A 26,863-nucleotide genomic window follows, 5' to 3' on the forward strand; every position below is an offset into this window, starting at 1 on the left:
TCCCAAGATGTTGGGATTACATGGCCCTGTCCAGCTCAAAAGAAATTTTTAAGTAAAATTCTTTAAAGTAAAAACTCAGTTTTGGGATACAGATATTAAAGACATCAAAATGACTAGAATTAAAGGGTAATGATGCATTGGCAATAATAGAATATTTATGATAGAAAAAGGATTAATATCCTCAAAATAGCAAGTATATTATGTGTGTATACATACATATATGTATTTCTATATTATACACACATACATACATCCACATATAAGAGTAAAAGACAATCACTGTTATAGAAAAATTGCCAGTTCACTATTAATTTGAAAAAAATTCAACCTCCATAGTTATCAAAAATACAAATGTAACAATCCACACATTATCAAAATACCAAAGAAAGAAATTCAGTACTTCTCCATATTTCTGTGTATGCAAAGAGCTTTCATAATCAACAGAAGACAAACTTGGTAAAGCTACAGCACAGCTTGCCTGGAACCCCCCTGGACTGTGACAAATCCTTCCTCTTCCATCTCTAGTTGTGAAACTTTATTGTGTTTTCTGTGCCGTCATTTCTTCTTCACATGGGGAAAACAACAATAGTGATCTTTAGTACTAAAAAGGTGAAATGATTTAGCATATTTTAAGAAATTAATGCAGAGCAGGGCATATAGTAAGTGCTAATAAACGTTACTACCTTTAAAGTTATGTGTCCATGTGCATATTCTTTCATCTATTAATTCTATTGCAGTTCCCTGAAGAAATAATCATAGGTGCCTGTACAGGTTTGTGCAACTAGTTATAACAATTTTAGTTGTAATGGTGGGGAACTAAACATGACCAAAATTACTGATATTTAGGAGTTGGTTTAATAAATTATGGGCCCATACAAAAGTTGATAATAGGCAAACACAAGATGTGGGTAAAAACATGGATAATGCTCAAAATAAAATGTTGATTTGAGAAAGTTAGATGCAAATTATACATGGATTCTAATATTATTTTTAATATATTTACCAAAATATGTATTTTTATCAAAAGTGCTAAGACTTCATAACTAAATGCTGGTTATTTCTGGGTTGTGATGTTATGAATTTAACTTTCTTAATATTTTCTCCCAATTTTCAAATACATGTAATTAACGTTCACAATCTGGCAAAAACGTCCCATCAGTAATTGAACATCTTCACTTCGTCACTAACTCCCTATGAGGAGTTTCCCTCTCACATCTGTTCTGACAGCTCACACTCGGTTTTGCTGCTTATTGCATGGATTGCTTTTCAGCCGGGCTGGGTGGTGTTATAGGCTTGGCCATTTGCTTCTGCTGTCAGCAGAGAGCAGCCCGGAGCAACTTGTTCAGGCTGCAGTTGCTGCTGGAATTTTTGCCGTCTCTTATTTAGCCTCCTTTTCATTAACTGATCTACTAAAAATGACACTAAATATCATTTAATCACTGCACTTAATTCAACCTACTCTTCATCTACCATATATGGGAACTTCAGAGTTACAATTAAGACATAGTCCCTGCTTCCAGCACTTGGCAAACGAGGGGAGACTTGCTCCATATCCTATGCAATGGTCTATACAACTGCTCACAAAGATCAGTCCTGTATTGTTCGTCTTGTGACAAGTAAACGTTGGCAGCTCAAGCATTGCCAGCTTTAGCAAGTAAAAAATACCGCATGGAATAAATATTGCACAAGACATATTTACAAATCATTCAAATGTGTCTGAAATTCAAGTGTAACTGGGCCTCCTGTATTGTATCTGTCAACTCTAGAGGCAATAATTGTTAACACCCCCATGCTCCTCTCCTCATTCCAATTTTACAGATGAGTAAACTGAGGCTCAATGAAGTTTTCGTGACTTGTTATATTATTACATCCAACCATCAGGGCCTGAATTAGAACCTGATCTCTTGCGTTTAGTCTAATTGTATGTAAAGCCTGCCTCACATGGGGTCTCACTGGCTTTTACATTTGTGTCTGTTTTAATGAGTTCAGTGCAGTTGATTTTTTTTTTTTCTTTTGCTTCTGGATGGTGCCACTTCTGGTTAATAGTCCTCTGTGAATTAGTCAAGCAGCCACAGAGTCTTGCAGAGCATCTGGAAGTGGGGATGATGGGTCAGGGAGAGTCCTGTTGCTAACTCAGTCCCAGGAGAAGGGCATTGTGCCTCCCTGCTTCTACTGAGAGAGTTCTTCTTGGCAAATGGCTGTGCTGTGCACCCTAAGGGAGGGCAGTGGTTCATGTACAAATATGCCTTTTAGTCTAAGCCCAGCCCTGACATGCACAGAGCAAAGGGATGCCCAGGGCTACCTGAGCAGCCCACCTGCTCCAGCCCATCACCTCCCCTAACTCAGCACGGTGCTTGATTCTCATGCATCAAGTGAATAAATGTTCCCATTGAGCTGGAGCCCTGGTTCCTTCAGTGGGATTTCCCAGTGACAGGGTGAAGAAGGCATCTCTCCCACTGCTTCAGGGTGAAGTACTCCATGGAGGAGCCTGATGTGGCACTTGGAGGCTTCCTTCTGTGGAAGCCCTGTTTGAATTCCAGACTTGACCCCAAACAAATGAGTTTTAGGCATTCCCTAAGCACACACCGCTTGGTAGATAACTCTTATTTTCTGTTGCTTTAACTGAATACCACAAAGTGGGTCATTTAGAAAGTCCTGGAGGCTGGGAAGTCCAAGGTGCAGGGCCACATCTGGTGAGGGCTTTTTTGCGAATGGGAACTCTGCAGAGTTCTAAGGCAAAACAGGGCATCACATGGCAAGACACAGGAAGTTTCCAAGCTTAGGTCTCTCTTCTTATAAAGCCACCAATGCAATCATGGGTGTCCTAGCCTCATGACCTCACCTAATCTTAACCACCTGCCACTGACCGGACCTCCAAACACCAGAGTCAGATTAATCTACGTTTCCTTCCTCTTAATATGTCACAGTGGAGATTAAATTTCAACACAAGTTTTGATGGGGATGTTCAGACAGCAATACTCTACCAGGCTCTAGGGCTACAAAAGAGAATACAACATAGATCTTTTCTTCGTTCAGTCCATGGCTGACAGAAACATGATCATGAACCACTGAACTTAACTGGTCCCAGGGCGAGTGAGTAGCTTTCTTGTGGACAGAAATAGTCCCTTCCCTTTGGGATGCTAAGGAACCAGGAGAGGTTTTATCTTTATCAATCACCTTAGTATGCAGGAGAAATCTAGAAACTGAAGGAAAAGCAACACCTCTGAAATTGCTTTGACTTTAAGCCTAGAACATTCCACACTTAGGTAGGCAGGACTATTTCATCTCTCCTTGTATATTTATTATCATCTGTTTTGTGTATTGAAATCAACCAAAGAGGAACCCATTCTCTTTCTCTGCTTTTCTGTATCATTTCTGGCTTAGCTGATGAGCGGGCTCTAGATTTTAGGGCAAGATCGGTGGTGTGTGTAATCTACATGGACGTCAATCGAAGGTTCTTGTATTTTTCCAAGTCCTCTGCTGGTGATAGGGTTGGCTTCTTTTGCCAGATGCCCAGCTGACATGCCAGGCTTCCTGGGTGGGGAAGAACCATTTCATGGTCATCTGGAGAGGCCTGAGTGTGTGGAGGTTACAGCCTTGTATTAACCTGGGATGACAATTCAGGGTTGACTCCCCCTGGAAATTCTCTGGGGGTTTCAGACACCTGCTCTTCTGTCTTCCCTTTTCTGCCTTATCCTTCTTACCCTGGAGAAAGTAATTAAATGTCTGCCACACTTCAGTAAACAGTGCAAGGATCTGTCAGCCTTGCTCTGCCTCTGGTGGTGTTACAGGTTGAGTCTCCCTTATCTGAAATGCTTGGGACAAGAAGTGTTTTAGATTATTTTCAGATTTTGAAATATTTGCATAAGCATAATGATCTATCTTAAGGCTGAGACCCAAATCTAAACACAAAATTCATTTACGTTTCATATATATCTTATATACATAACCTAAAGGTAGTTTCATACAATATTTTTAGCGTGCCAGCATTTTGGCTATGAACCAGCACATGAGGTTAAGTGTGGAACTTTCCACTTGTGGCATCATGTCAGCATGAAAAAAGTTTTGGATTTTGGAGAAATTTGCATTTCAGATTTTCAGATTATGTTTACTTAGTTTGTAACTCCTTCAAATTCAAGATCTCCAGGCAGGGACTATGCCTTTGAGAGTTGTGTAGTTTCCAATACACACAGAGGCTCTGGTCAAAGAGATCTCACTGCTGGAGTGCAGGCAAGTGGGAGGAAGCCGAAGATTGCTGGTCATTAAGGCCCATCTGTCTGTCTATCTGTGCCCTGAGTTGGTGAACAGCAACATGAAAAAAGTTTCCAGGCTCAAAAGGGGGGAGGATCAGGTTTTGCTCAAATTTCATAAGATAAGCTTTGAGAGATTCTGAAAACAGCTGAATAATATCCTCAAACCAATCGAGAGCTTTTTGTTCATTAAAAAAGAGTTGATTCTGTTCCTATAAAAACAAACAGTTGCTCTAGGCTGGGACTCACTTATGTTATTGTTCAGTGCTAGGATACTGTGACTTTTTGAGTGAAGAATTATTTTAAGATCAGCCCAAGGAGGTGTGGCTAACTTCAGTTGAAAATGAACTTGCAACAATGGAGTTCTTAGAGAATTTACCGTTAGCACCTTGCAGTGCTTTAACCTGTTATACTTGAGAAGCAACACAGTCAGGTGTTAGCTGCATGTTCCTCCAAAGTAGGTTCCCTGATCTGACTTGATTTTATATTAAATGAACAAGTACATCCTTTCATTCACGTGGCTACAAAACACATATAAAATACCAAAATTTCACTTTCATGAGTCTATCATGTGCTAATGTCCCTCTCTTGTTCACTGATTTACACCTCAATACATTTGTTGCATTAGAATTACAAATACCAAGCAAGATAAGTCATTGTATCAACTCCTGAAAGTCTATGAAAGGAGATAGACTCATAAACAAATGCGGAGATCCCTGTCACAAATGCAATGCTACAAGCATGTCTGGGAACAATGGAACTTGGAGTGACTTAGACATCCAGACAGATACGAATGCTCTTCCTTTACAATAGACAAAACTCATAAAACATTTATAAAAAAATCTGATACGTGAACAAACTCGTAGAAAATAAAGGATATTTCCAAGTGCCAAAAAATAAATACATTAATTAATATCCATGTGGTTAGAGTAAGCAGAAAGCCCAGGTCTACATGCAAGTGTCAGGGGCCCTCAGTAACATTCTAACACCGTGGTGGGAAAAGAAGGAATACCTTTCCACACTGGGGAGGCAAGACAGATAGAACTAGAACTCCTGCAGTCTCTGGGGGTGCTCTGCCCCAAAGAGACCACGCTTATAGGCCCAGCAAGGCAAGGACGGAGCCTGCCTTTAGTGCATGCCTGCATGGGCAGAAACAAACAAACCAAAAAACACCTCCCGTCAGAAGACACAATCCCTGTCCAACATTTGTATATGGTAATGTATGCATAAGTTTCTTGTGACTGCTGTAAAAAATATACCACTTTTAGTTATTTTAGACAATACAAATCTATTCCCTCATAGTGCTAGAAGCCAGAAGTTTGAAAACAGCTGTTATGGTTTGGATGTGAGGTGTCCCCTAAAAGCTCACATGTGAGACAAGGCAGGAAGGTCCAGAGGAGAAATGACTGGGTTGTAAGAGTCTTCACCCAATTAGTGAATTAATCCCTGATGGGATTAATTGAAGTGGTAGGGTGTGGCTGGAGGAGATTGGACTTGGGGCGTGGTTTGGGGGTATATATTTTGTATCTGGAGCATGGAGACTCTCTTTGCTTCCTGTTGATGCCAGCTGTTTCCCTCTGCCACACACTCCATCATGATGTTCTGCTTTAGCTCAAGCCCAGAGGAATGGGCTCTATGGACCCTCTGACACCGTGGGCACTCAAATAAACCCTTTCTCCTCTATAATTGTGCTGGTCAGATCATTTAGTCACAGCAGTGAAAAAACTGACAAAACATCAGCATCGCAGAAATGAGATGGGGGTAGCAGCCGGGCCAGAGGATCTAGGGAGCCTCAACTCTTTGAGAATCTAGTTGCTACTAGCCTTCCGTGGCTTGTGGCCACATCACTCCAGTCTCCACCTCTGTCCTCACAGTGTCAGCTCAGATAGTGTGTCTGGTCTCCCTTCCTCTTCCTTTTATAAGATGATATGTGATGACATTTAGCATCCAGCTTGATAATGCAGATTAATCTCCCCATCTCAAAATTCTTATGTAAGCACAATTGCAAAGTTCTTTCTTGTTATATAACATAACATTCACAGGTTCTAGGAATTAGGACATGGATATATTTTAGGGGACATTATTCAGCCTATTGTACTGATTGATATTTTAAAATAGTGTTATGGATTGTATGTGAGGTGTTTTCCAAAAGCTCACCTGTGCGACAATATGAGAGGGTTCAGAGGGGAAAGGATTGGTTTGTGACAGCCTTGAACTAATCAGTGAATTGATCCCCGATGGGATTAACTGAGCAGTACTTGGAGGCAGATGGGGTGTGGCTGCAGGAGGTGGAGCATTGGGGGTGTAACTTTGGGGTGTATATTTGTATCTGGTGAGTGGAGACCTTTCTCTCTGCTTTCTGATCATCATGTGAACTGCTTCCCTCTGCCACACTCTTCCTCCATGATGTCCTGCCTCATCTTGAGTCCTGAAGAATGGAGCCTGCTGTTTATGGACTGAGACCTCTGAAACTGTGAGCCCCCAGATAAACTTTTCCTTCTCCACAGTCATTCTGGTCGGGTCTTTTAGTCACAGCAGAGAAAAAGCTGACTAAAACAATAGTATTCAATATTCATGTTCAGTATTTCAATGCTTATTGATAATAATGATTCTCTCTATAAGTAAAATTCTAATATGGTATAGTATCTAAGTCCAAGTAACTTTGTTTCAAATTGGAATTTCCCAATATTTAAGGATGTTGAATACATCTTTATATCATTTATTTCTCCCTTTGTTTCATGAAAATGTCCATTCAAATATTTTGCCATTTTTTATTTGTATTGCACGTTTACTTATTACTTAAGTTTTTAAATTGTTTTAGTATTTTATTTTTGGTGCTGAAGATTAAACCCAGGGCCTCATCCATGCTAAGCACATGCTCTACCACTGAGCTACACCCCCTACCACTGAGCTACACCCCCAATCTACTAGAATTTTTAGAGTTTTTTATAATAAAATTTTTGAGAAATCTCCATTCTGCTTTCCAGAGTGCATGCACCAATTTGCAATCCCACCAGTGGTGAATGAGTTTACCTTTTCCCCCACAGCCTCACCAACATCTATTGTTGCTTGTATTCTTGCTGATTGTCATTTTGACTGGAGTGAGATGAAATCTTAGAGTAGTTTTGATTTGCATTTCTCTAATTGCTAGAGATGTTGAACATTTTTTTCATATATTTCTTGATTGATTATATATCTTCTGTGATGTGTCTGTTCAGTTCCTTAGGCAAGTTATTGATTGGTTATTTGTTCTTTTGGTGGTTTTTTTTTTTTTTTTTTTTTTTGAGAGCTGTATAGTTTCCAATACACACAGAAGCTCCAGTCAAAGAGATCTCACTGCTGAGATAGAGCACTATCCTGAAGATTAGTGCTCTATATAGTTCTAGATACATTCTGTAGTCTCTTCACATTATTGTTTCCTTTGCTGAGAAGAAGATTTTTAGTTTGAATCCATCCCCTTTATTGACTCACTGCTGATGGGACTGCAAATTGGTGCAACTATGGAAGGGAGTATGGAAATTCCTTAGAAAACTTGCAATGGAACCACCATTTGACCCAGCTATCCCACTCCTTGGTATATACCCAAAGGACTTAAAATCAGCATACTACAGTGACACAGCCACATCAATGTTTATAGCAGCTCAATTCACAATAGCTAAACTGTGGAACCAACCTAGATGCTCTTCAACAGATGAATGGATAAAGAAACTGTGGTCTATATACATAATGGAACATTACTCAGTCTTAAATAATAAAATTATGGCATTTGCAGGTAAATAGATGGAGTTGGAGAATATCATGCTAAGCGAAGTAAGCCAATCCCAAAAAACCAAAGGCCTAATGTTTTCCCTGATAAGTGGATGCTGATCCATAATGGGGGAGGGCAAGGGAAAAATGAAGAAACTCTGGGTAGGGCTGGGGGAGGGGCAGGTATGGGAGAGGTTAGGAGATGGAAAGATGGTGTAATGAGACAGACATTATTACCCCATGTACATGTATGATTGCATAAATGGTGCGACTCTACAGCATGTACAACCAGAGAAATGAAAAGTTGTGCTCTGTTTGTGTACAATGAGTCAAAATGCTTCTACTATTGTGTATAACTAATTAAAACAAATAAAAAATAAAAATAAAATTAAACTTTGAGATTAGATGTGATTCCTCCAACTTCACTTTTTTTCAATATTGTTTGGTGATTCTAATTCATTTGTCTTTATCTTTTTATCCAAACTTTAAAATCAGTGTGTCTAGCAGTTAAGATTCTTACCAGAATTTCATTAACTATATAGGTATCTGTAATGGTTTGAATATGGGGCGTCCCCCCAAAGCTCCTGTCTTAATTCAGTAACATGGGGCAGGTGAAATGCTTAGATTATGAGGGTTGTGATCTGATGGGTCTATTCTCCTTTGAATGGACTAACCAGGTGGTAATAGCAGGTAGGGGGGCATGGCTAGAGGAGGGGTCCCTGGGGAGTACCCTGGAAGGGTGCATCCTCTCTGCAGTCCTTTACCCCGTTCTTCTTCCCATGAGTGGAGTAGCGCTCCTGTGCCTCTCCTTTCCACCATGATGTTTTGCCTTACCTTGGGCCCAAAGCAACAGATGCAGTCAGCCATGGACTGCAGCTCTGAGACCATGAGCCCAAAAAACCTTTTCTTCATCCAAGTTGTTCTTGTCACATATTTTAGTCACAGTGATGAAAAGTTGACTAATACAATGTCGAAAGAGGCAGAGAGAGAGAGAGAAAGAGAGAGAGAGATTGATTATTCAATTAGAGCAAAAGAGAGAAAAAAAGATTGAGAAGGTAGAGCAGCCTCTCAGACCTGTGGGACAATCACAAAAGGTCCTTCATACCATTGGAGTCCTACAGGGAAAGGAAAAATGGTATGATGCAGTAAAAAATGTGAAGAATCAATGATTGAAAACATCCAGAATTTTGAGAAAGATGTAAACCTGGAAATTTAAGAAGTTCAAACTCCAAAAGAGGATTAATTAAAGAAATGCACACCCAGGAGAATCACAATCAAATTTTCTAAAAATTGGAAACAAGGAAAAACTCTTGAAAGCAGGCAGAGGAGAAGGACATGTACCTTCCAGTGGTACCATGATTGAAATGGGGGTAGATTTATCTTCAGAAATCATGAAGCCCAGGAGGCAGTGGGCATTTTGAAAGTCCTGAGAGAAAAGAACTATCATCTGAGATGTCTAGATCCAGAAAAAAAATATTTCTTCTAAGAATGAAGGTGAAACAAAGGATTCTCATGTGTAGAAAACAAGAAGACTGGAGATTTGCTCTAAATGAATCATTTAATGAAGCCATTTCAACTGAAGAAAAGGAATATTACAAAGAAATTATAGAATATCAGGATTAAAGAAAGAGCAATGAAAATGATTAATATAATAGATTATTCTACTCTTGAGTTGTTGAAATATATTTGATGGCTAAAACAAAAATGTTATACTGTCTGATGGGATATTCAAGGCACATAGATGCAATATACAAGATAATTACAATGTAAAGGTACTGAAGTTTTGGCATTCCACCATAAAACTAGACAGAGAAAAAAGTTAGGTATATTACAATCACACCCATATGTATATATGTATGTATGTATGTATACGTGTACATACATATATATACATATATTATATATATATAGAAAAAGGGACACATTTAAAAGAGGGCAGTAAGAGTGAAAAAACATGCTAAATAAATAAAAATGCTAAGCTTTACTTCATAAAAAAGAATACAGAAATGAGAAACTGAGAAATAAAATATAGGGACAAAACAGAAAACAAATAAAATAGCAGACCTAAATCTAAACATATAAAGAATCATATTAAATGTTAATTATCTAAACACATCAACTAAAGATAGAAATTGTCAGAGTGCATATTTTAAATGACTCTATGATATGCGATCTGTAAGAAACTTCTTATCAATGTAATTATGTAAGTAAACTAAGCCTAAATGAATAGAAAAGATATGCCATGGAAACATTGGTCAAAAAAAAAAAAAAAAAATCGAGAGTGACTGTGTGAGCAAAGTGGGTTTTATTATTTATTTATTTATTTTTTTCAGTACTGGAATTGAACCGAAGTTCTTTATCATTGCGCTCCATTCCCAGCTCCTTTTATTTTTCATTTTGAGACAGGGTTTTACTAAATTGCCCAGACTAAGCCTTGAACTTGTAATTCTTCTGCCTCAGCCTCCTGTGTCTGAGATTCCAGGTGTGCAACACCACACCCAGATAGACAAAGCAGATCTAAGAGTGAACAAATTATCAGGGATATATAGAGACATTACATGATGATAAAAAGAGTCAATTCACCATGAAGACATTACTTTTTTTTTTTTTTTTGGTACCAGGGATTGAACTCAGGGGCACTCAACCACTGAGCCACATCCCCAGTCCTTTTTTGTATTTTATTTAGAGACAGGGTCTCACTGAGTTGCTTAGCCTCGATAAGTTGCTGAGTCTGACTTTGAACTCACCATCTTCCGGCTTCTTCCTCCTGAGTCGCTGTGATTGCAGGCGTGCGCCACTATGGACATAATCATCTTTAATGTGGCTGTACCTAATGACAGAGCTTTAAAAGACGTGATGCAAAAACTGATAGATGTGAATGGAGAAATTTTTATAACTCTACAGTTATATGTGGCTATTCCAGGGCTCCGCTCTCAGTAATACACAGAAGTGATTAAAAAAAAAAAAATCAGCAATGATATAGGATTGAACGCCATCAACTGGCGTCTAAACAACTGGATCTAAACAAATATTCTACCCACAGCAGTACAATAAGCATTCCTTTTGAGGTAGATGGGAAAGTCAAAAAGACAGATAATCCCTTGGGTCACAAAACAAACATTTACAGAGAATTTAAATTATGCAAAAAATCAGATCCATAATGTAATAAGTTAAAAATTGATAACTGGATAACTTCAAGATAAAAGAAGATCTCTGAACACGTCCTTCTAAGTATTTTATTAATCAAAGAAGAAGTCCTAGGGTAAATTAGAGAACAGTTTCAACTAAAAAAAAATGAACATGAAACAAATCAAATTTTGAGAAGTAGTTCAAGTTGTGTTTAGAGGGACATGTATATACTAGAAAAGAGATGCCTCACATACATTATGTAAACTTATACCTTAAGAAGAATAACCTCAAAGCAAAAAAGTGAATAAAACAACAACAGAGAAACAATAGAAAAAATAATCAAAGAAACTGAAAGCTGGCTCTTTAAAAAGGCCAATGATTTCAATAAGTTTTCAGCAAGATCGACAGAAAATAGGAGGGAAAATAATTGCCAATATCAGGAATGAAATAGAGGGCACCACTACTGGCCCTACTGACATTAATAAATGATAAGGGAACACCATGAACAATTATATATGAATATGTATTTTATATATATATATATATATATATATATATAATTTTTGACAAGTTAGGTAAATGCACAAATTCCTTGAAAACCACACCTTACCTAAACTCACTCAAAATGTGACAACTAGAATACCCCATAACTTTTTTTCAGTCCTGGTCAAGCATGTTAGTCAAGCTCTTTACCACTGAACTACATTCCCAATCTAGGAACACCCCTGTAACTTTTAAGAAAATTAAACCTGTGGTTAAAAACTTGCTGAACATGTGGTATACATACACAATGGAATATTACACAGCCATATGTATGACATTTGCCAGTAAACGGAAGAATCTGTAGAGAATCATGCTAACTGGAATAAGCCAATCTCCCAAAAACAAAGATCAAATGGTCTCTTGATATGTGGATGCTAACACACAACAGGGGGCGGAGGGGAAAATAGAAATTCAGTGAATTCAACAAAGGGGAATGAAGAGAAGGGAGGGGGCATAGGAATAGGAAAGACAGTGGAATGCATGGGACATAATTTTCCTTTCATCTACATATATGAATATACCACAGAGAATCTCAGTATCATGTACATCCACAAGACTAGGATCCAATTAGTATAACATATATTCAACGTTTGTATAAAGATATCAAAATAGACTCTACTGTCATGCATAACTAAAAAGAACCAATTTTAAAAATCCTGCTGAAAAAGTTCTCCAGACTCAGATGATTTCATTGGAAAAGTCTAGCACTCATTTTTAAAAGTAATAAAATCTATTCTATAATATCTCTCCCAAAAATTGAAAGAAGGAGAAACACTCCTTAAATCAAATAGGAGGTCATCATTACAGGATATAGACACAGGGATGAGTGGTAGGAAGGAAAGAAGGGAGAAAGGGAGATGGAGGGTGGGAAGGAGGAAGGAAGGAAGGAGAGAAGGGAAGGAAAGAAGGGAGGAGGAGGGGGAGGGAGAAAAGGAGGAAGGAAGAAGGGAGGAAAGGAAGAAAGCAGGCAAGGAAGGGAGGGGGAGGGAGGGCAAGAAAGAGGTGAGAAAGGAAGGAGCAAAAGAAGGAAGGAGGAAGGAGGAAGGGAAGGAGAGAAAGAAGGAAGAAAAACTGTAGTCTAATTTCCCTCATAAGCCTAGATACAAAAGCACAAATTAAAAAAACAACTGGGAGAGATCCAAGATGGCGGACTAGAGGGTGACTGCATCTCCTGTTGCTCCAGAACCCAGGATTCAAGAAGGGGAGATATTGAGAGACTCAGACCAACATAGAGCCGCGGGGTGAGTCTCTTCCACAAGGTGAAGCTCAGCCCGGGTGGCAGTCCTGGACAGGGGCAGGTTCTCGGAGCAGAGCAGGGCAGCCAGAGTCTTCCCCAAGCAGCCCTGCTCGCTTCGGCAGCAGGTGGAGTCCACAGCCAGCTTCTTGGAGCAGGCCCACCCAGTGAGAGCTTTACCACACAGAGCCAACCCCAAGCTCTGAACCCAGCAGTGGCCCCGGCCTGCAGGTGGCTTCTGGGACCAAGGCAGGACAGGGAGAGGCTTTCCCCTAGCAGCCTGGCTCCCTCAGGTGGGGACAGGCCCTGTCTATAGCCAACTTCTAGGAGCAGGACCGCCAAGTGAGAGGATTTCCACGCAGAACCAGCCCCCAGCCCTGGACACAATAGCAGGCTGGGGCAGCTTTCTTCGGAAGCACTGCATTATCAAGTTCCTCCAAGACTTCAGGCTACTGAAGGCTGGGAGGTGATATACAGAAATCTACAGGGACACTATAAGCCACAGAGGAAATCTGCAATATCTCAGAGTCCCACTGATATCTGACCAATATGAGAAAACAAGGGAAGAAAATGTCCCAAACAAACCTAGATACTATATCAATAAAACCCAATGACAGCATGGCAGAAGAAATGTCAGAAAGGGAGTTCAGAATGTACATAATTAAAACAATCGGGGAAGCAAACGAGGAGATGAAAGAAAAAATGCAGGCATTGAAGGAAGAGATGAAAGAGCAAATGCAGGCATTAAATGATCTCACCAATCAACAGTTAAAAGAGCAAATATGGGAAGCAAAAGATCATTTCAATAAAGAGTTAGAGATACTAAAACAAACAAACAAACAAACAAACAAACAAACAAAAAACCCAGAAATCCTTGAAATGAAGGAAACAATAAACCAAGTTAAAAACTCCATAGAAAGCATAACCAATAGGGTAGAACACCTGGAAGACAGAACCTCAGACACTGAAGGGAAAATATTTAATCTTGAAAACAAAGTTGACCAAACAGAGAAGATGATAAGAAATCATGAACAGAATCTACAAGAATTATGGGATATCATGAAAAGGCCAAATTTAAGAATTATTGGGATTAAGGAAGGCTTAGAGAAACAAACCAAAGGAATGAACAATCTATTCAATGAAATAATATCAGAAAATTTCCCAAATCTGAAGAATGAAATGGAAAACCAGGTACAAGAGGCTTACAGAACTCCAAATATACAAAACTACAACAGATCCACACCAAGGCACATTATTATGAAAATACCTAACATACAAAATAAAGACAGATTTCTAAAGGCTGCAAGAGAAAAGAATCAAATTACATTCAGGGGGAAACCAATAAGAATACCAGCAGATTTTTGAATCCAGACTTTAAAAGCTAGAAGGGCCTGGAACAACATTTACCAAGCCCAAAAAGAAAACGGATGCCATCCAAGAATCTTATACCCAGCAAAACTTACTTTCAGATTTGATAACGAAATAAAATCCTTCCATGATAAACAAAAGCTAAAAGAATTTAAGAAAAGAAAGCCGGCATTACAGAACATTCTCAGCAAAATATTCCATGAGGAAAAGATGAAAAACAACGATGCAAATCAGCAACGGGAGGAACTAGCCTAAAGGAATAGCCAAATAAAGGAGAAACCAAACCATGTCAAAAAACAAAAATGAGTCAAATGACTAGGAATACAAATCATATCACAATAATAAGCCTGAATGTTAATGGCCTGAACTCATCAATCAAAGGACATAGACTGGCAGATTGGATTAAAAAGAAAAATCCAACAATATGCTGCCTGCAAGAGACTCATCTCATAGAAAGAGATACCCACTGACTAAAGGTGAAAGGATGGGGAAAAACATACCATGCACACGGACACAGCAAAAAAGCTAGAGTATCCATCCTCATTTCAGATAATGTGGACTTCAAGCCAAAACTAGTCAGAAGAGATAAAGAAGGACATTACATACTGCTGAAGGGAAGCATAAATGAGCAAGACATAACAATCATAAATATCTATGCCCCGAACATTGGCTCATCGATGAATGTCAAACAAATCCTTCTCAATTCCAGAAACCAAATAGACCACAATACAATAATACTAGGGGATTTTAACACACCTCTCTCACCACTGGATAGATCTTCCAAACAAAAATTGAATAAAGAGACCATAGATGTCAATAACACAATCAACAATTTAGACTTAACCGACTTATATAGAATATACCATCCAACAAAGAACAAATACACTTTCTTCTCAGCAGCACAAGGATCCTTCTCTAAAATAGACCATATTTTATGCTACAAAGCGACTGTTAGCAAATACAAAAAGGTAGAGATACTACCTTGTATTCTATCAGATCATAATGGATTGAAATTAGAAATAAATGACAGAATAAAAAACAGAAACTACTCCAATACCTGGAGATTAAATAATACACTATTATATGATGAATGGATAACAGAAGACATTATAGGAGGGAAATAAAAAAATTCTTAGAGGTAAATGAGAACAAAGACGCATCATATCAAAATCTCCGGGACACTATGAAAGCAGTACTTAGAGGAAGATTTATTTCATGGGGCCCATTCAACAAAAGAAGTAAAAATCAACAAATAAACGACTTAACACTATAGCTCAAAGCCCTAGAAAAAGAAGAGCAGACCAACACCAAAAGTAGTAGAAGACAGGAAATAGTTAAAATCAGAGCCGAAATCAATGAAATTGAAACAAAAGAAATAATTGAAAAAATTAACAAAATAAAGAGTTGGTTCTTTGAAAAAATAAACAAAATTGATAAACCCTTAGCCACACGAACAAAGAGAAAGAGGGAGAAAACTCAAATTACTAAAATTTGGAATGAACATGGAAATATCACAACAGACACGAGTGAAATACAAAACATAATTAGAAGCTATTTTGAAAATCTATATTCCAACAAAATAGAAAACCTCGAAGACATCAACAAGTTTCTAGAGACATATGAATTACCTAAACTGAACGAGGAGGACATACACAACTTAAATAAATCAATTTCAAGCAATGAAATAGAAGGGGTCATCAAAAGCCTACCAACAAAGAAAAGTCGGGGACCAGATGGGTTCTCAGCCGAGTTCTACAAAACCTTTAAAGAAGAGCTCATTCCAATACTTCTCCAAGTACTCCATGAAATAGAAGAGGAGGAAACCCTCCAAAACTCATTCTATGAAGCCAATATCACCCTGATACCTAAACCAGACAGAGACTCATCAAGGAAAGAAAATTTCAGACCAATATCCTTAATGAACAATGATGCAAAAATTCTCAACAAAATTTTAGCAAATTGCATACAAAAACATATTGAAAAGATAGTGCACCACGATCAAGTGGGTTTTATCCCAGGGATGCAAAGATGGTTCAACATCCAGAAATCAATAAATGTCATTCACCATATCAACAGACTTAAAGTTAAGAATCACATGATTATTCTGATAGATGCAGAAAAAGCATTCGATAAAATACAGTATCCCTTCATGCTCAAAACACTAGAAAAAATAGGAATAGTGGGAACATTCCTTAACATTGTAAATAAAGGCCATCTACACTAAACCCATGGCCAATATCATTCTAAGTGGTGAAAAACTGAAAGCATTCCCCCTAAAAACTGGAACAAGGCAGGGATGCCCTCTTTCATCACTTCTATTCAACACCGTCCTTGAAACTCTAGCCAGAGCAATTAGACAAACCAAAGAAATTAAAGGGATACCAATGGGAAAAGAAGAACTCAAACTATCCCTGTTCGCTGATGACATGATTATATATTTAGAGGAACCTGGAAATTCCACCAGAAAACTCTTAGAACTCATAAGTGAATTCAGTAAGGTAGCAGGTTACAAGATCAATGCCCATAAATCCAATGCATTTTTATACATAAGTGATGAATCTTCAGAAAGAGAAGTTAGGAAAACTACCCCATTCACAATAGCCTCGAAAAAAATAAAATACTTGGGAATCAATCTCACAAAAGAAGTGAAAGACCTCTACAATGAGAACTATACAACACTAAAGAAAGAAATTAAAGAAAACCTTAGAAGATGGAAAGATCTCCCATGTTCTTGGATAGGCAGAATTAATATTGTCAAAATGGCCATACTCCCAAAAGTGCTATACAGATTCATTGCAATTCCAATTAAAATCCCAATGACGTACCTTACAGAAATAGAGCAAGCAATTATGAAATTCATCTGGAAGAACAAGAAACCCAGAATAGCTAAAACAATCCTTAGCAGAAAGAGCGAAGCAGGGGGTATCGCAATACCAGATCTTCAACTCTACTACAAAGCAATAGTAACAAAAACGGCATGGTATTGGTACCAAAATAGACAGGTAGATCAATGGCACAGAATAGAGGACATGGACACAAACCCAAATAAATACAATTTTCTCATTAGAAAAAGGTGCCAAAAATATGCAATGGAGAAAAGGTAGCCTCTTCAACAAATGGTGCTGGGAAAACTGGAAATCCATATGCAACGGAATGAAACTAAACCCCTATCTCTCAACCTGCACAAAACTGAACTCAAAATGGATCAAGGACCTTGGAATCAGACCAGAGACCCTGCATCTTGTAGAAGAAAAAGTAGGTCCAAATCTTCAACATGTCAGCTTAGGATCAGACTTCCTCAACAGGACTCCCATAGCACAAGAAATAAAAGCAAGAATTAATAGCTGGAATAGATTCAAACTAAAAAGCTTTCTCTCAGCAAAGGAAACTATCAGTAATAGGAAGAGAGAGCCTACAGAGTGGGAGAAAATCTTTGCCACTCATACTTCAGATAGAGAGCTAATTTCCAGAATCTATAAAGAACTCAAAAAACTCTACACCAAGAATACAAATAATCCAATCAACAAATGGGCTAAGGAAATGAACAGACACTTCACAGAAGAAGATGTACAAGCAATCAACAGATATATGAAAAAATGTTCAACATCTCTAGTAATAAGAGAAATGCAAATCAAAACTACCCTAAGATTCTATCTCACCTTAATTAGAATGGCGATTATAAAGAACACAAGCAACAATAGGTGTTGGTGAGGATGTGGGAAAAAAAGGTACACTCATACATTGCTGGTGGGGCTGCAAATTAGTGTAGCCACTCTGGAAAGCAGTTTGGAGATTCCTCAGACAGCTTGGAATGGATCCAACATTTGACCCAGCTATACTACTCCTTGGCCTATACCCAAAGGACTTAAAATCAGCATACTACAGAGATACAGCCACATCAATGTTCATTGCTGCTCAATTCACCATAGCCAGATTGTGGAACCAACCTAGATGTCCTTCAATTGATGAATGGATAAAGAAACTGTGGCATATATAAACAATGGAATATTACTCAGCCATAAAGAATGATAAAATTATGGCATTTGCAGGCAAATGGATGAAATTGGAGAATATCATGCTATGTGAGATAAACCAATCTCAAAAAACCAAAGGATGAATGAGTTCGCTGATAAGTGGATGATGACACATAATGAGGGGTGGGAGGGGTTAGTGTTAGGGTTAGGGTTATGTTTAGGGTAAGGGTTAGAGAGGGTGGCAAGAATGGAGGAAGGAAGGACTGTACAGAGGGAAAAGAGGGGTGGGAGGGGTGGGGGAAGGGAAAAAATAACAGAATGAATCAAGCAACATTACCCTATGTAAATTTATGATTACACAAATGATATGCCTTGAGTCCATGTACAGAGAAATAACATGTATCCCATTTGTTTACAATAAAAAAAACTGTATCCAACAATGTGTAAAAAAAATGCACAACTATGTAGAATCTATCTTGAGTACGTAAGTATGCTTCAATATTCCAGAGTCAACAAATGTCATCCACCCAAATAGTAGACTCCAGAAGGAAAACCACATGATGGTATCAATTGACGCAGAAGTATCATTTGACAAAATTCAACATCCACTCCATGACATAAACTCAGAAACTACGAATAGAAGAAAACTTCCTCAATCTAATAAACAGCATCTAAAAATACCCCTGTAACTGACGTCATCATAAATGGTGAAATACTTAGGGCTTTCCCCAGAAGATTGGGAGCAGGGCAAGCACTGGCCTCACCAGTGTTATTCAACATCACCCTGTGCACCCTGGTCAGTGCATAGGAAATGAGAAACAAGAAATGTGCATGCTTTACAGCTCAGATGGCAGAGACCTAATGAAGGCTAACCTGACTACCCGTGCAGGACACCATTCTGAATGAAAGGAAAATAATGAGGCATATGAAAATAATTAGGTGTATGAGTGTGCTCCAATTACTTTTTTCTTGTGGAAGGAAAATTTACAGGGTACTCCATATGTAAGAGGATATTAATAGAAAGTAATAGAAAGTGTCAGTAAGTCCTTTTCTGATATTTTTAAGAAAGATAATATAATAAATTTCTCTTCAGTAAAAGAAATCTAAAGAACAAAAGCATTTAAAAAGTTCCATAAATGAGAAAGCAGACAAAATGCTCTTGTTTTCAACCAGGCTAAAGAACCAAAGGAAAGGGTTCAGATTTCTTAGCATTGGAATCAAGGGAAAAGATGCTTACATGTATCTTGGAGCTTAGATTTTTGTATTTTGCTCTAAATCTTTTAAAATGGAAAGCCATGGTAACAGTAGTGTTATGCCTTGCTGCTTAAATAAACTTGAAAGTTCTATTTTTGATAGAAAAAATAATAACGGAGTGAAATCATGCTTATCTATGTTTCCCCTTTAAATGTGCTTAGAGGATGCTCAGCAGCACTTGGCACCAAAGCTGTTGAATGTGGCGGTTCAGATCCTGTGCTTTTTTCGGATGGAATTCTTGTCCCAGTGATGATTGTGTGACCTTGGATAAGTTACCTAACCTCTTTGTGTTTCCGTTTCCAAAGCCATAACATGCAGAAAATACTACTAAGGCCTACTTTGCAGGTTGTTAGAAGAACTGAAGAGCCAACAGTTATAAGGACTCTGGAAGAGGGCCAGGCCTGACATGAGGGGGAGGTTGGCCACTGTTAGCGCTCACCATGATCTTCCACCTGGTGACACCTTAGTGGAGTTGGAGACATAGCATCTTGAAAGTCAGGGAGGTATGTGAGCCATGGATGATATTTCTTGCTTGTGGGAAACCCGAGTACTCAATGGAAGACAGGATTAAAAATGCAGAGAAATTAGTGTGTGAATACAGATTTCAAGGGAAACCAAGTGTTTTCTGCAGACTGAAGAGAGAACTTTACCCTAACTCTAACTGATTCTGTTACTTTTCTATGATCTGGGAGTTCAGGTCCCAGGGCACTGATGGGACAACTTTACTGGAAATGACAGTTTGATCATTAGGAGTTTTGAGAACCATTAAAATAAGCAAATACAAAGAGGCGTTGATAAGAAGTGTTGTCCCCGGATATCTAAGAAGAATGGATAAATAGTCTGAGTAGTTAAAAGGGGTACAAACCCCTATGTGAAAGCAATGAGATATTTTATTACCCCTTTAATACGATAGCACTATGGTTCTTTACTTCTTAGGAGTCCATCAGTTAAAAATATAGTGATTAACATGTCACATAGTTGTTCATCACAAGGGTTAAAACAGAAATGAATTATGGATTAGATTTATAGTCACCAAATTTATTAAGACCCCAGTTCTTGTTCTAAATTGAGATTCCTCCTCACTTAAGACTTAAATTGAAATAATTTCCCCAAGCTTCAAGCTAGAAGTACATTTGAGTTAGTTAGCAGTCTGTGATTCTGCAGAGTAGAACTGACTTCACATCTGACCATAGTCAAATTAACCAGATTCAATTATAGGATGGGAATCTGCCAATACTTCGGAATTCTTCCTGTAACATTATCTCTAAGCAGTTTTTAGTGATGATAAGTTTGATGATAAAAGTAGACTAAAAATAGCTACTCTTTATTGAGCTATTATTCTTACCAGAGAATTATTTCCCAAATTTCCCTCAAAATGAGAATTTCTTAGCTGTGCTTCATAAATACACAGATTCCTGGAATGGAACCCAAATCTACTCTATCACAATTCCCAGCAGATAGAGTTGGGAAGTTTGGGGAGCACTCTGCCAGGCTGGCTATGTGCTAAGTGCTTCACCTCCATTACCATAATTTGAGTTCCACAACAGTCATGTGAACTGAATGCTATTATTAATGCTTTATATAGATTGGAAGTCTAAGGATTAAGTGATTTGCTTATGCCAATAACTTTGGACAGTGTTATCCTTAGGTGCATTCATAGAGATCTGATGGGGCTAGGTGCAATGGTACACACCTGTAATCCCAGCAGCTCGGGAGGCTGAGGCAGGAGGATGGTGAATTCAAAGCCAGTCTTAGTAACATAGTGAGGCCCTGTATCTACATTTAAAAAAATCTGATGTTGTAATTCTGAAAGATGCCCTAACAGGCTTAAGGAACTTCAGGAAGGCTGAAACAAAATCCTCAGATTGCTTGGTGTTTCTATGTAAAGCAGAGAACATTCCAATTTGCCCCCACTTTCCCATCCTTCCTGGTTCCTAAAGGATTCACACCTGTGCTTCTCTTTTCTAGCATCTCAAGTTTCACTCTCTCCACTGGTTGTCTCTCCATTTGCTGCTTCTTCTCTACCTTGATTTCAGAGTCTGCACTTTAGGAACTGAGAAGAGACTCATAAATATGGCAGATTATAAATAAGTGCCGCTGAAGAGTTTCAAAGACAAAACGTGCTGAGAAATACCAGAAAGGAATATTAGATATTGGAGGTGATATGGCATGGGGCCAATTCATGTGCACAAATTCAGGGATGCTGGTAGGTTTTCTACTGGCAGAGGTGGGGGTGAGGTCACCAAAAATAAACAAAAAAACAAAACAAAACAAAACAAAAAACCCAACTGCTCCCTTTCTCTACTTTGCAAATTGGGTCTCTGTAAGTTAGACCAAGTAGGGGAAAATAAATCTTAGCCCCACGATGGCTTAGCAGTCTAAGTCATCTGTTTCAAAATAGGACAGAATTACAGCCAGCTGGTAGTGATTTTCAAATCCAGACCCCCGCAGAAAGGGGTGTGAACTCACCAGATAGTCCATCTCTCATCCAGGGCACCAGGCTGTGTTTCCCTCACAGGGTGATATGGATGCTATGGAGCTTTTTGCTTTTATTTTTAATTTTGTTAGTAACCACAAGCCACACTGTTCCGGTATTTTGAATACGGCATTTATAAATTGAAAATAGAAGAAGGGTACAGAATGTGCAACATTTTCTAGTTCATTGTTCCATGTCCTTAAAAAAAGAGTTTAGAAAGGAAAATGGTACATTCTTCTAGGTTGCGGCCATAATAGTCTTCTCTCTGCAATTTACAGTGAAGGGGGAAAATCAAGCTCTCGGGCACCTCTTCGGTCTTGTCCATCTCTGATTCGACATGGGGTGGCCCCTGACTTCTCAGCACTGTTAATGAAGATGTGAACAGGCAACCCTGTGCTGTTTACCACCTATTACAGGGTGAATTGTGTCCCCGCAAAAGTCCTAGGGTTTGAAAGTGACTTAAATGGAGATAGGCTTCTTTGGAGATTTAATCAAGTAAAGAGGAGGTTTTAAAACAGGCTTTTGTCCCATGAGAAGACACAAGCACAGCAGGAAGGCAGTATGAAGATGAACTCAGAGTTTGGACTGATGTGTCCACAAGCCAAGAATCACCAAAGATAGCTGGCCATCACCAGAAGCCAGAGAAAGGCCTGGATCAGGTTCTCCCTCACCAAGAACCAATGCTGCTGACTCTCTGATTTCAGACTTCTGGCCTCCAGACTGTGAGAGAATAAGCATCGCTTGTCCAAGCCTTCTAGTTTGTGGTACTACTTTATAAGATCCCGAGGAAGCCAATACACCACCTTTATGAAAACTGTCTCCCAATGAATTCTGTGTGATATCACGTATAAAATCAAACAAAACCATTTAATCTGACAGCTTCTATAAATATGAAAAATATTGCCACATGAAAGATAGTAGATATTATGGGGCAGAGAGAGCTAAGCTTCTTTGATGGGGACAGAAAAAGATTTATCATGGAGTAGTTTGGTTGTCTTCAGAAAGAGCTCAAGGGATGGTCTTATCCATGGTGGGCAAACTTTTTATTTATTTATTTTTTATTTTTAAAGGGTTCTTTAATGTGGGCCCATCTCTCTTTCCCTTCCATCTAGAGGTCATCTCCAGAGTATTAGAAGATAAAGGTGCCACTTACTGAAAGGATTCTGGGTTTTTAAAAGACTGGAGCAGACCCCTCAACTCTTGACTCGTATTTTGTTGTTACATGAGAAATCAGTTTTAATTTCATTCAGTCATTGAGATGGTCAATATATACAGATGAGAGTACTGGGTTACAATATTTACCCTTCTATTATTATTACCCTGTCCTAATAAATACTAATTCTCTAAAGCTTCATCTTACTCCTAATCCTGACTTGAACTAAACCAGACGAATATGCAATGGAGACCACATGTAGCCTACAAAACTCAAAATATTCACTATATGGCCCTTTATGAAAATGTCTGCCAACTCTTGGCCCAGGCCAGAGATTGACTGAGCAGCTCCTTGCATGATTGAATTTGTGGTGCTAGACCCACAGAGCCCAGGGCCTTGTGCACACTAAGCACACACTGAGCTGCATCCAATATAACATCATCATCAACACAATCATCATCATTTTCATTTAGTGTGGAATATTTAATTTCATACAAAAAAACCCCATAAAATCAGATAGAAAAATGAAGCTGTTCTTCTGAGGAAGAAGAAACTATATTTTTAAATTTCCCCACTTGACCAACATAGTAGCCCCTAACCTGGCAGAAGGGTTCCACTGAATAATTATTACAGTGATCTTGGTAATAAGCAATTGAGTACTTACAGTGTTTCACAACAGTGCTAAGCATGTCCCATACACTCTTGAATTTAATTTTCAATACAATCATATGAGAGATGTACTATTATTATCTCCATCTTTATATACAAGGGAACTAGAGCTAAGAGAGATTAAATAAACTGGTCTACATATGGATAATAGCAAATACAGAGTTCATAGTGATGTCCTTCTGACTTCTGCATCCCTACTGTGTCCTGTGGTTCTACCAGGATGAAACTGTTCTTATCTGTTCTACCTCCTCATTGAAGGTCCTAAGGTCCAAAGAAGTGACGAACGTATTTAGTGCTACAGACTTGTTGGTCATTGACTGGATCTGGAATCCTGGTCTTCCAACTTCTGATGTGATGCTCTTTCCCCAGGCCCATTTGTGCACATTCTTCCTTGCTGACTGTGGATTGAGAGGCATAATGACCAGACTGGCTCTGGGGTCAAAGGGATGAGGTTGAGGTCCCCAGGTTCACATTCTCATGTTGATCAATTTGATAGGTTAGAGAATGAGATTTGTGTAGCATGGAGTTTGGTGGACCATTGTCTTTCTGTCAGTGTCCCCTTACTGTTCCAAGGTGGCCTCATCCAAGTTGTGCATGTTCTTTCTCTTCTCCAGCAGTTTCTCTTGGTCAGCCAGGCATGTTCCTCACTGGCCTGACCAGCCTTTCTTAACTTTGCTTCTCCTCCTTCCCTTCTGTCTTCTCCTTAGACCCTAGATTGGAAGTGTGGATCTGTCGTCCTCCTCGTACCTCCTCAAAAGTCTGCCTCTCTGTACTGGCACCTCAGACCTGACTTGGCTGAGCTGGCCAATTCCTTCTTCTTCTTCTTTTTCTTTTTCTTTTCTTTTTTTTTTTTTTTAATATTTTTTAGTTGTCAATGGGCCTTTATTTTACTTATTTATATGTGGTGCTGAGAATTGAACCCAGTGCCTCACGCATGCTAAGCTAGCACTCTACCACTGAGCCACAACCCCAGCCCACTGGCCAATTCCTTCTTAATCTACTCCTTAGGATTATCCTATCCAGAAGTTATCAGAGGTTTGCATTTCTAGGAAATTCAGCCCAGCCTCATTTCTGGGATCAGTAGCTCCTTCCTTACCTATGAAAGGCTACTTGTGATATGCTCACCTTCTTCTTAGCCTGTGATACACTGCATGTATCATCCACATCAACACACTCATGGCCACCAGTAGCTTTATGCAAATGGATTTAAGAATTGTAAGTTTAGAGTAGTGGTGATAATCATAGAATTCATTCTTCTAGCATGTGACATTATGATACACATGCTATTATAATCCCCATTTTATAGATAGGAAAATGGAGGGACAAAAGGTTAAGCAAGATGTTAAAGGACACTGAGCTTGGAAACAAGGACCTGACCTTAAATTTTTGTATCAAGAAAGCAGTCACCTCTGTATGCCCGGACATCTTCTTGGTGCTTTATGTGTGTGGTAAGAAATTCTCATGAGCTATATACCCATATGTTTTCTCAATTATTCATGTGTCTTACCCCATTAGGCAGCCAGACCTTCTGTAAAGCTTCAGAGAAGGGAAAACCAGCAAGACAAAGATAACAGAGGAGTCATATTTTTGGCTTCTGAGTTCTAAATCCCAGGTTCTGGTCATAAACCAAAGATTTGAAAGATTAGATGAAAAGCTAGAAACTTTTTTCCAGATCAGACAAGACTCTTCAGTTTGAGAAAGAGAAGAGTCAAAGAAGCCAAGAAACCCGACATGACGGTGGAGTTCCCTGAAAGGAGTTCGGAGCTCTTAGCACCTGTCCTGAAGCTCAGCTACCCCAGGTGGGGCCACATGGAACATAGAACAGCCCGGAAGGTGGGAAATCAGATGGGTCCTGTGTCCCGCTGGGTTTAGATGAGGACACCCTGACTGGACAAAGATTATATCTCCATGACTAAGCCAAATTGGAACTCAACATAGAAATTAAGTAAAGTTATAGAAAAATAAGGAGAGTTGCATTTCTTACACAGTTGAATTTGGGGTCCATGTGTGCTCACACATCCACTCTCTGTAGTCTGTACAATGACACTGGAGAATCATTTTTTATTATCCCCATGTCATAGTGTTTGATTACAGAGTGGAAAACTTCTTTGCCCAGGGGATACAGCTAGTAAGGAGAATAAAAAGTGCCTCTGGAGACAAGTGGAAAATAAACAAAGAAGAAAAAAAGGAGTCGGAAAAGATAAAGTCTATAAGGCACAGGCCCCAAGTCACAAAAATACCCATTAGGAACATTGTTCTTCATCCTCCAGTAAAAACGAACATTTAGTCAGTATATACTTACATTTTATTTTGTGGAATAGTCATTTTCTTGACTTCTTTTTCCAAAGCTCTTGCTTGAGACTGGGCATTGTGGAAATGTAGTCAGACTCCCTGAAGGAGTTATTCGACTGTGTTGTTGCTGGGGATTAAAAAAAAAAAAAAAAAAATTGCATGTGAATCAGAGTTCTATCATGGAAATTATGCTTTGTGACAAATATGTTATGAATGACTGCTTATAAAACCACGCCAGTATGTATGCTATCACAGCATTCAATTATTTTAACCTGCTGTGAACTTGCTTGTGATAAATCATGGGAAAACCAAAGAGAACTATCTTTAGTCACTGCACCGTTTCACTGGCTCGAGTCATTCACGGCTCTAAAAATACAATTTATATCATCAGATTCCTGAAATTCTTTCAGTGCTTACATTCTGATTTAAGTGGCATTAAAGCTAGGGTGATTAAGCTGAGAAGTCCAAGGCTACTGACCAATGTCCCCCTGGGTATTAGCTGTCTATCAGATTGAGTATGTTGTTTATCAGGCTCACACCAGTGCAATTAGCAAGTGGCTGATGAGCTGGGAAAAGGCTTGGGGCCTGAAAAAGAATCTTTCAATAACAGTGCATAGGACACTTTTGGTGGGACTAATCTAGAGTGGAATAGTCATATGGTTTAATTCAGAACATTTTCGGAAGTGATGGGGGAACCCTTAATAAGTGTGCCAAAAGTCAGGCATATACGAAGACTGTTTTGTTTAAACAGAAGGATTCTAATCATGCAGTAAT

At 38.8% G+C, this 26,863-nt stretch overlaps 1 long non-coding RNA gene across 1 annotated transcript in view; it reads right to left on the bottom strand.

The window, feature by feature from the left end:
- Positions 1–26,448, bottom strand: part of LOC306658398 — a 32,066-nt gene extending 5,618 nt beyond the window's left edge. Inside the window, exons 1-2 of the long non-coding RNA XR_013763041.1 lie at positions 26,362–26,448; positions 26,100–26,216 (exon numbers count right to left, since the gene is read on the bottom strand). This is a non-coding gene — a long non-coding RNA (uncharacterized lncRNA). The remainder of the gene's footprint in view (positions 1–26,099; positions 26,217–26,361) is intronic.
- Between the last annotated feature and the right edge of the window lie 415 nt (positions 26,449–26,863).

The sequence above is a fragment of the Sciurus vulgaris genome, assembly GCF_902686455.1.
Source record: "Sciurus vulgaris genome assembly, chromosome: 3".
Lineage (NCBI taxonomy): Eukaryota > Metazoa > Chordata > Mammalia > Rodentia > Sciuridae > Sciurus > Sciurus vulgaris.